Source organism: Antechinus flavipes, chromosome 4 (genome assembly GCF_016432865.1).
Source record: "Antechinus flavipes isolate AdamAnt ecotype Samford, QLD, Australia chromosome 4, AdamAnt_v2, whole genome shotgun sequence".
Classification (NCBI taxonomy): Eukaryota; Metazoa; Chordata; class Mammalia; order Dasyuromorphia; family Dasyuridae; genus Antechinus; species Antechinus flavipes.
Window position 1 is genome coordinate 67,252,267 of NC_067401.1, and position 10,713 is coordinate 67,262,979.

The following is a 10,713-nucleotide window of genomic DNA, read 5'->3' on the forward strand; positions in this document are numbered from 1 at the left end:
GAAAGGTAAAATCAAATTATAGAAACTTTTGGTATCCATTCAGAGTTTACACTTAGAGTAGGAAATAAGGAAGCAATGCAGATTTTGTGCTGAAGGGGATCATGAAAGTAAGGTGTAAGATTAGGTTGGTATCGATATGTGTATAGGTAGATAGCAGAAGTAAACCAAGAGTCTAATGCAGTAACCGAAGCTGAGATAATTTGGGTTCAAACTAAGGAGACGACAGTGAGAATGAAGAAGACTACAAGAGAAAAGTGAAAGGAAATATATTTAGGACTTAACATAATAGAGGAAGCAGAGGAGATGAATAAGACAAAGATGACCTCTTGGGAAATGGTAGCTCCATTTCCAAAGAAGAGGAATTTGGAGGAGTAATTGATTCAACAGTAATGAAAGTAGGTTTTGATTTGAACATGAGGAATTTGAGCTAATGGCGAGACATTCGTGTTGATTGGAGATTAGACTGGAGATTGAGTGGGAGGAAAGGACCATAGAGGTGACTTGGAAGCCTGAAGAACAGGGATGGTAGCTGAAGCCATGAACAAACAAGAGCTATAAGGAAAGAGAAGATTGACAAAAATTGAGCCCTGAGTGACACCCATAATTTGAGGGCAGGTAAAGAAATGAAAGTCCTTCAAGAAAACAGAAGAAAGAGAATCAAGATACCATGAGTGCCATCATAGTTTTTCTACCTCATGTACTCTTTAAGTAAAATGTTCTTACTGATTCTAAACATGGAATTCTATTTCCTACTTGCATGTTTTTGTATAAATTGTCCACAATATCTGAAATACCCTATGTCTTCACATTCACTTCTTAATAACAATTACTTCATATCTGGCATTCATAGAATACACTTTTCTTACTGTCATTTCTTAGAGTCTCTAGATTCTTATATTTATTTATTTGTTTGTTTTTTGTTTTGGCAATTGGGGTTAAGTGATTTGCCCAGGGTCACACACTGGAACTGTTAAAAGTCTGAGACCACATTTGAACTCAGGTCTTTCTGACTTCAGGCTGGTGCTCTATCCACTGTGTCACCTAGCTGTCCCTCTAGATTCTTTCAAGGGTCCCCTCAAGTATCACTTTTTACCCATCTTCACCATCCCAATTTTCAATACTCTCTCCTCCCTCCCTAGAATTTCTTTGTATTTATTTTAAATTTATATTATATTTACTTACAACATACTATATGTTATATTTCCTAGTAGAAAAAGTCCATAGGGCAAAGACTGATTTGGTCCCCTTTCTACATTAGCAGGCTAATGAGCTCTGTGGTTCAGTCCAATCACAGCACTCCATCTCCTTCCCTCTTCTCAAAGCTGGTAGTTTTCTCCTTCCCTAAACTACCTTGTATCATGTTGTATATTTGCATGATGTAATCCCCATTTGAATGCAGGGACTGTTTTATATTTTTCTTTGCCTCTCCAGTCTTTAGGGTAGATATGGCACAGTAAATAAATACTTTGTAAAAACTTGTTTTTTTGTATCCATTGTACTTGACATTAGTTTTTAATTTGGCCATAACAAAATCACTGGGAACTTTCAAAATTCTGGAGAGGGAGGGAAGTTTTAGGTACTTGACTTGGGAGAAAGTAGGAGGAGTGAGTAGTCCAAAGGTGAGAAGCTGTCAAAACAAGCAATAAAGTTCTCTTTGAGACTGAAGGAAAAGATAATAAATCCTTGTCATACACCTATAATTCTAATGGATAGACAAGGAACCTGAAGCATTATAAAAACTTTGATAAATTGAAGTTCACAATTGATTTTGATCGAGAAAATAATTTATTGACTTCTTTAAAATAAGAGATTGCCCCTCTCTCAGAAATATCTCCTTGATTTAAGGTTTTACAAGGCACTGAGCATGTCTCTGCAGCCAGTCAGTTGTACTGAAATGCTCTTTCCTCATCCCTAAATCTTGGAATCCTATGCTCCATTCAAGGTTTCTTTTAAAGATCATCTAAAGTACTAACTTTCCCCTAAAGCCAATCCTATTTCATTCTGATTGACTTTCATTGCACAGCCACAAACAAAATCAAAGACTCCGAAATTGCTAGAATGGCCAAGATGAATCAAATGGTAACTGATTTATTCCATAACATATAGTGAAAGGATGCAGGGGCTAGAATAAACTTTAAGAGATGAAGAAGTTTATGCTTTTCCTTCCTTACATTTAAACTTTTCTATATATATATAAGCTATTTTTCAACTACCCCGGAAAAAAATGCATACCAGCTATATTATTAATCTTCCAATGTTGGGAATTCCTTATGTTCAGGAATAGTTGCTTTATCCACCTTTTTAAAAACTTCTATTTTCCCCCCAGAATCCAACTTCTATTTTTTCCTCAATGAAAAAAATAAAAAAAATCTGGTCATCATCCTATTTTCATATCTTTTTGAAGATTTTTTTTTATCAACTCTTCCTTTACTTTTCTCTTCTTCATTGAAAAACAGTTCAGATCCCTATAATTTTTTTTCCCTATAGATTCCATTTTTTTCAACCATAAGCTTAAGATAAGTGATGTTCCTCAGAACCTTATGCAAATTCTCTAGCCAAAAGGGACACTTCTGAGAAATTGGGGCAGTTAATGTGCTAGAACTCACAAGCATTCCCTGAAAATGAAAGGCAGCACAGGTTGAAACAATCTTTGAACTATTCAGCTGAAGTACTGGGCTACAATCCTTGCTCTATCACATAAATATATAAATATACTGGAAGGTACATGTCTTTTCTAAGTCTCAGTTTCTTTGTCTGAAAGTGGGGTTGATTTTTCCTTCTCAGTTACCTCAGAAGGTTGTTCTGAGGATCAAATGAGGTAATACACATTAAAGCATTTTGCAAACTATAAAACATCCTGCAAATGTATAGTTTTATTATAGAAAACAGAGTTCTGCAAGCCAAGAATATTCTGGGTTATAGAGGGACTCCCACAATTGCCCATATACCATCTGAGTATAGACAGGTGGTAAGTGCCTCATTACTAGGAATAAAAATAGATTTTTTCTCTAAAAATATCTTTTTAAAGGTGAAGAAGTGAGGGTTGATGAGCATGCCAGACTTGAAGTAGCTGTTGTTTAAAAAAAAAAAAAAGGCATAGTATAGGGAAAATGTAGGAATACCAATCTGTAAAAAAACAAAAAAAAATTTTTTTGTTTGCTAATGGAGGAAAAGAAAATGTTGTGAAATATTTTTTAAAATCTATTTTCCATCCCACAAACTCATTAATTAGAACTGTTTTTAACTTTTCTTTTCACATCTAAAAATGGACCCGAGCCAGCATTTTTCTTTAGTCTACCCTCCCCATTCCTACCACCTCTTCCTAAATACCACTGTTCCTTTAATTGTATAGGCAGTTTAGAATGTTGTCATGGAGACGGGGATGTGGGCTGTGATAGGTTGCTCCACTTTCCAGATCTGGTTTTCAGCTTAATGTGGATAATGTGATGTTTGAAGACACTAGAATTTTAACTTATATTTTGAAAATGAATGTTTCCAGTTGTCCTAAGATTTTGGGTGTGGAGGGTGGGAGTGGTCAATTTTTAAAATTCTTATTTCAGGAAAGCCCAAATGTCAGAGTTTTAGAAATGCTATCTGAAAGCATAGTGATGAAATACAAACCATAAGCTCAGAAGCATCTTGGGAGGGTTTTACTATAGTTTGGAAACGTTTGCCACCTACTGGTACTAACTGAGAAGTGTTAAGGAAATCATTTAAAAAAGACTTTCCTTCATATATGTTAGGGGACAAATGAGAAAGGAATGATCAGAGCAAGAGCTTTAAATTCATAACATGCATTCTGTTTCCACGTGTTTTGCATAAATGTATCGCATTTGCTTCTTACATTGTCTTTATAAGGGACTTAAGACAGATATGATCATCCCTATTTAACAAATGTAAAATGCTTTATAAATGTTAAAATACATTATGAACGTCAGGTGTTCGTTTTTTTCTTTCATTCAACAAGCATTTATTAAGCACCTACTATGTGGCAAGTACTAGGTGCTGGGAATACAGAGACAAACAGGAAATAGTCTCTTTTTAGTTAACAGAGCAGCTGGCATTTATAAAAGCAAGGTACTTGGTCTCACAACAATTCTGTGAAGTAGATGCTCTGATTATTATCTCTTTATAAATGGGGATACTATGAAAGAGATTCAATGATTTGCTGAGGGTCATACAGACTAAACACCACCTGCTTGCCAATTCGTTGAATTGGGAGGTTGTAAAGGAAACAATGTGAACACAGATCAGTAAATATAAAATATTTATAAAGAAATGTGCATAGGGAAAGGGAATATAATTAAATCTCAAGCAGGAGGTAGCATTTGAGATTTGAATGGAATTAGGGAAACTAAGTGGTACAGTAGATAGAGCCCTGAGCCTGGAATCATAAAGAAATAAGTTCAAATCTGACAATGGACATTTATTAGCTAGGTGATCCTAGGCAACTCCCATTATCCTGTTTGCCTCAGTTTCTTCATTTGTCAAATGAGTTAGAGAAGGAAATGGCAAACCACTACAGTATCTTTGCCAAGAAAAACACAATTGAGGTAAACAACTGAACAACAACAAAAACAAAAGGGATTCTAAGAGGTAGGTGTCAGGAAGGAGTGTATTTAGCTATTGGGGAGAGCCTGTGCAAAGGTATAGAGATGGGAAATACCACATTATGAGAACATGATTATTGTTTGTTGCTGTCTATCCTTCCTTCTCAAAGAGAATCAGGACATCAGAGAGAGGATGCTATGACATGCAAATGAACTGAATTTGAGTGAGGGTGGGCTGGGTAAAGTCACCAGCTTCATTGTCTCCACCAGAACTGTCTGGGTGCAGTGTCATGACATAGATCAGGATGACTGGAGTAGGCCCTGGATGCAGTGGGATATTTTGGTTCTTTTAGGGTCTCAGTTTGTGAGGCCCATTCAATGATTAAGCCTGGGTAAGAATTGAGGGAAAGAACAGAACCTTCTACCTAGTCAAAAAAAGTAAATCTGGAAGGGAAAGACCCCACTCCAAGGTTTCTCACCAAAATAGCTCTATTTACTTTCATTCTGAATCAATCAGTGCCCAAATGCAGCTTGGCTGGTACCTAATGGTGGTCAATCAAACAGAGTTAGAGTGATTTTGCCTTTAAGGCATGTCCTTAAGAAAGAAATCCAGGCAGAAAAGAAAAGAAAGGGTCAGGTAAAAAAAAAAAATCATTCCTTTAATAGAGCACTGGCAGGTAAAGGGTATGATCCCTTAAGTTTTCTGAAGGAAGTGGGGGAAAAGAATGCTAGTTGAGTCTAATGTTATTATTATTATTTTCCCCAGATGGCCCATCTATGGCCTCATTACACTCTTTTGCTTTGACTACATGTTGCTCAACTGACCTGATCTAGTTGGGTTCCCAGTGAGGCAGTTCTATTCACAGAAGTTGTTTGTCCTTTGTTTTGGAAGAGGTCTGTGACATCAAGGAGGTGATCAATGAGAACATAAAACAGTCATGGGAAGGAAGGTTTTATCTGATTCTGTTTGGCCCTGAAGGACAGAACTGGGACAAATAGGAGATACAAGGGAGAGAGATTATTTTTAACTGACTTAATTTCCAAATAGTGCTTTGCTAAGAAAATAAAAAATTGTACCAATGTACAAAAAAGGACACCCTATTTTTCTACTCACCCATATGTCTATTTCCCTTTTTCTCCTTAAGAGTAGAAATCCTGGGTAGCTAGATGGGCTTTAGGAGAAAGCCTGAAGCTTTGAATGCTCCCTGGGGCAAGCAGGGAAGGGCACTGATGGGATCAGCTCACCCTTACAGCCACTCCTACCAAGTCTTTGAAAATTCCACTTTATTGAATCCAACCAGAAAGCCAAGTTATGATGTCAAATCCCTTTCTTCTCACGCTCTTCCTCATGCCTCATGGTGGCTTTTTTCTTGTTATAACTAACTCTTTTAGGGTGCTAAATCCCTTTTGGGGTTAGCCTGCCAATCAATAGTGTAATCTCCTTCCTTTACTAATCCCTTTTAGGGTTAATGTGCTAAATTCCCCTTTGAATTTAGCTTGCTTCCTACTTCATAATGTATTCCCTTTCTCCTGATTAATTGGAATTCCACTAGGATACTTGTCTTTTCCCTTTTTAATTAACCCCTTTCCTTGTTAACTATAGGTTTTCCCATATCAATTTCATATTTCCCACTACTGGGATCTATAATCTCTTCTGGTAACTAAAGATACCTTTTGCCAAGAGAGCACCACGTGTCTTGAACCTTGTATTTCCAACTAGGAATGGCTACAACAACCTCATCTATATAGCATTTTCTTGAAAAACTCTTTTGAAGCTTTATGAATGGGTAAAATAATTCTCCAGTTTCCAAGAAGCATACGAGCTTAATATATCTCATAAATTTAATGCAATCTTAAATTTCTTCAATATTCTCACATTAAAATTTAGAAATTTGAGAGATTTAAAAGAAAGTTAGCCAATAATGATGAAATTGCAAGTAATAGACATATTGACAAATTTTAATCTACATTCAGCCTCTATTTTGGAATAAATATCAATAGATAGCATCAGATATTGTCAGATATTAAGATTGAAGAGATATTTTTGTCTTTTGGTTTTTGGAGAGCAAAATTAATTTTTTTCAGATTGACTTTTAAGCGCCTTTCTAGTTAGAAACATTTTATCAATGTTACCAAATCAAGGTGCATAAAAAAGCAAAGCATGCTAATTATTATTTTAAAAATTATTTTTATTATTTTGGCCCATCTATGATCTCATCACATTTTTTTACTTTGACCATATTGTGGTGAGGTTGTTTGTCATCATAAATATCAAAATTATTGCTCATGTTTAATATGTGTAATTAATATAGATAATATAGATTACTTACCTTCTAGGGAAGAGAGTGGAGGAAGGGAGAAAAAAAAATTGCAACACATTCGTTTTGCAAGGGTGAATGTTGAAAACTATTTATACATGTGTTTTGAAAATAAAAAGCTTTATTAAAATATGTAAATCATGTGACTTTTGTATATTTTAAAATTATACTTTTAAGTAGTGAGTCAAAGTACTCTAGATGAATATAGGCAACAAACTACTACATTCTATTAAAAATCATCTAGTTCTGAATCCTTTCTAAGGATGATAATGAGAGAAGATTTGGTTTTTAGCCTTTCTGACCAAATAGCTCCAGCACAGAAGATACACCAGATTCTCTATGTGAGTGGACATCTCTCATGTCTTTGCCCGTAGCCCAAACCACAGCTCAACATTACACTCTTCTCCTTGCTCAAGAACCAAGAAAGAAAGTGAAATTCAGGTGGGGTTAGCTTGAAGATGCCAAACAGACTATTGAACATTGGAGAAGAACTTAAAAATTCAGATGACCACTCACAAAATCATCATTTCAAATTTGTGCAGTAGCCAAAGAAATTAAAACATAAGTAGATCACATATTAAAGATAATATACAATGGGAGAGTTGAACTTTTCAATGGTATTAGAAATAAGGTATTCCCATGAATAACATTTATAATCCTAGTGTTATATTTTTCAAAGTATCTGAAACTTCATGGTACTAGAATAAATTTCACCAGAACACAAGCAAAAAAAATGTGCAATATAAGAATCCATATTGATGTCACATAAAATACACCAATTATTTGTCTTTCTTGCATAGTCATGCCATACTACATTTCTAAAAAACAAACAAACAAAAAAATCTCTCATATATGGATTCCACTCATTTTTCAATCATGGCTTTAGTCCCTCATTTTTATTATAATCAAACAGTCACTGTTAGAGCCCTTTGCCTTGTCTTTGAAGATGATGTCTCTCTCTTCCTGCTAGTTATCAAGATTGAGGGGACATCCCTTTCTCCAAAATCCACCTTGTTCCAGGTGTTCTCATCATTAACCCCAAGAGAGGCATAAAGCTTGATGGCAGCTTAGTGAAGTTCATGAGCATGTCTTTTGATATTAATGATTGCATTGACTAGGATGTGGAGTAATCAGGAAACATGGCAGATAGGTGATCTGGTAAACTAGCAATTCTTTGTAGTTCAACAGGCAATCAGGCAAGTGTTTTAGCTCCTTTAACTTGCTCCTCTAGTAATCTCTCCTTTCTACATATTGTAATCAAACAAGGCAAAGTCTTTACTACAATTGTCATCTGTCCAAATTGCTCCAGCTCTGCACATATATATGTTAAGCATTTTGCTGATGTGAGCGGCATTTCAATAGGCTAATCCTTCTGAATCATCTTCACACAAATCTGGGGTAATAATTCTCCATCAACCAAAACATTGACAAGGGTCATGGATATGTGAGGTTTTCAAAGGCTCAAACTGAGAACAATTTCACTGCTTGCATTCAAATTTTGTGTTACACAGAAGTTAGCAGACAAACAATATTCTGTACTACTTCATGGTTCAATAAAATTGTTTGATAATCGGGTGCTTTGCTACAATGGGAGAAAAATCAGACAAATGTATTCTTGTATATAGCAAGATCCACCAAACAGTGTCACGAAATCCACTGCAGCATCTGTATAAAATAACTCTTCTGGGGTGGCTAGACAGGGGGAAATGGCCTGAAGGCATTTAAGACAAGATTCAATGAACTTCAAATCTTGTGATAGTAATCATGGCAGGGAAAAAATAATATAATATTAAGCCCAGGAGAGACTTGATATTGTTTTCAGTAACTATAGCAAGACTTCCCAAAATGAATGCAATTCAGTTTTTAGCTCCATGCTTCAAGTTTCTTACAGAAGCAGATATAAGAATTTTAGAACTAGAACAATGAGGTTGAATTTCTGTTTGTTGTTTCCAGTTATAGAATTTTTCATGTTTATTATACTTTGTAGAATTTTCTGAGGATCAGGATCAAATGGCCAGTCAATAGAATGGTGTATGGTGGCTGTCTCTTCCAAAAGGATGCTCATGAAGACATCACCAGTAGATATGCCATCTTGATCCTTTGGGAGAGAGATTTTATAATTTTATAGTCGTATCATGTTTCATTTAGGGGTTGGATCCAATGTCCTGAGTGCCTTTCTAATGTAAATATTTAGTGATTCAATAGATTAATGAGTAGAAATAACTTGAATATTGGGGTTCAGGATAAAAATAGGACTTTGAAGAATGGATAGAATTTCTTTAGTAGTTTAAAATTGCACTAAGACTTTTGGCACAAATAGCATATATAGCTTTAAGTTTTTATCAAGTATCTTTTATACATTACTATATTTAAACCTTATAGCAACTATGGGAAGTATTATTTTTACTCATTTTATTTTTCTTTATGTGCTCTTATTTATTTTATTTTATTCTTATTTTATAGAGAGACTAAGGCTCAGACAATTAAATGTTTATGATCACACGACTAAGGAGTTTCAGAAGTAAAATTTGAAGTCAAGTCTTTCAGCCTCTGTGCCTAGTATTCCAGTTTCAAATGAAGAGTCTATTTGATTTAATAGTAAGGGGGTCTTTTAGGAACTTTGACTTAGCATGTTTTTTAAGGTAGGATAGGGTGTGGGGTGGAATTCAGTGAGGTATTTGAGTCTTCTCTTCCATGAAGGTTGTCAATAAAAGTGAAAGATAAAATATCTTCAGAGGAGCAGCAGTACTAAAGATATAATTTAATTGCTATTACAACATATCACTAAATACATGTTTTTCATTTTACCAGAGTTACATTTCTTAATCACAGACTCAATAAGCATATATATTATATACTTTTTATGTGTTTTTTAAAAATTCTTGTGCTTATTTTTCCAAGTTTGGTGTTTTCATCAATAATGCTTGAAAATCCTCTATTTCATTAAAAGCCTAATTTTCCTTTTTAAAGATTCTCCTTAGCTTTGCTGGATAAGTTATACTTAGTTTTAAACAGGCATATACATTTGCATATACACATAACATGTATATACAGATACATATGTATATGCACCCATATACACTTGTATGTATGTAGTATCATTCCATGATTTCCATACCTTTAGGATGGTAACTACTAAATCTTGTTTGTTCCTGACTATGGTTCCTTGGTACTTGAATTCTGTCTCTGTAGTTAAGAGGAAATGAGATATGGAAAGTATATATGTTTCAGGTCAAATTCCCAATATCAATCATCCTCTCTTCTCTAACCCCAATGAAACAGGTGGAAGAGTGGAAGAGTATTTTATACTTTTAAGTATAAAATAACCTTTAGATATTAGGAGTTGTTGAAATCATTCAGGATTTGGCAGAGTCCCTCCATCCCCCTTCCTTTAAGCACACATAATTTCTTATGTCTGATTCAGAAGACACATAGATTTATATATGTCTCATAAGACTAGGTCCCTTTAGTGTAGTTTGACCTCTTTTAAGCTAGAGAAGACTCCTCTTTAAGTTCCCCATGCCCTTTGGCAATATTTCCATTACCCTCTCCAGTCTCTTCCTCTTTTTCCTCACACTTCTTCATCTGGCTGTTCTTAAAACTTTTCTTTTTTCTATAACTTGTGGGATTCTTTAAGGCCAATTATATTATGTTGTATATATAGAATGTTTCCTTGGAAATTGAATTAGGACCATTATCATTGTAATATTCACATAGTTGATCTCCTACTAGTTTCCAATTATCTGCCTCTATTTCTTCTTCCTTGAAGAACCAAGGGGACATGTATTCTAATGTATCCACAAGTCCATCAATCTACTCCCAAGTTACAATCAAATCCTGTCTCT

General features: G+C 34.9%; 1 pseudogene; it reads right to left on the reverse strand.

Moving 5' to 3' along the window:
• Nucleotides 1-7,773: 7,773 nt before the first annotated feature.
• On the reverse strand, nt 7,774-8,933 carry LOC127561261 (armadillo repeat-containing protein 8-like; annotated as a pseudogene).
• Between the last annotated feature and the right edge of the window lie 1,780 nt (nt 8,934-10,713).